The sequence below is a fragment of the Cynara cardunculus genome (assembly GCF_001531365.2).
Source record: "Cynara cardunculus var. scolymus isolate 2C chromosome LG 2, CcrdV1, whole genome shotgun sequence".
Classification (NCBI taxonomy): domain Eukaryota; kingdom Viridiplantae; phylum Streptophyta; class Magnoliopsida; order Asterales; family Asteraceae; genus Cynara; species Cynara cardunculus.
The window spans coordinates 58,816,264-58,817,131 of NC_037529.1; positions in this window are offsets into that span (position 1 = coordinate 58,816,264).

Genomic DNA, 868 nt, shown 5'->3' on the forward strand with positions numbered 1-868 from the left:
ATTACTTTAATTTACTTTCTAGGGGAAGTTTCTCTAGAAAGTTCAATAATTGGTTTTTGGAAATTGATTTTTTTAGGGAAAACGAGTACATTTTCTGAACAGGTATTTCCTGAGATTTTACTTGCGTAACTTCTCATCGTACATAATTCCAATACCTGTTTCAGCTATTCTTCAAACTGTTATTATCACGTTTCTCATACGAAAATCATTTTCGGTGATAATACACTCGTTTGTATTCAATTTTGTTTTCTGATATTGTTTTTCTTTGACTGATACACATTCATTCATTTTTTTAATATCAGAATCTGTAAACTTATTCTTACAGATCTTCATTCATTTCTCTCGTACATATCAAATAATCGTTGTCGCTTCATTCTTTTATTGATCGTGCTTAAAGCCAAATTATTTGATCAACTTTTATCTGATCATTGTGCTTTACTGAAATAATATTTTTGATCATCCATTGTGATCATATGTGCATAAYSMAATATTTTAGGAGGGACTGAGTGCTTATCAGAAATACCTCTATGGAATGTCAAAACCGACAGACCTACGCAAGAGGACAACCATATCTGAGTGAGCTTAGATACAAAGGGTTTGTGTGCCGAGACTAAAATGAAAAAGAGAGGGGTAGTTGTTGTGAGTTAAAAGAATTGACGAGAGTTGTGTCAGGATTAAAAGAATACGAATATCCTGTTCCAAACTTACATAATACGGGCATACCACACAATCTATTAGTTCTCRATTCTTTGGAGACTAATATTGAAAAAGGCAAAGCCCAGGCCAATTTTTGTCACAACCCCACCAACTACTCATTTATCTCTCAACAGATAAATGTTTCAATAACATTTGGGGCACGCAGCTCATC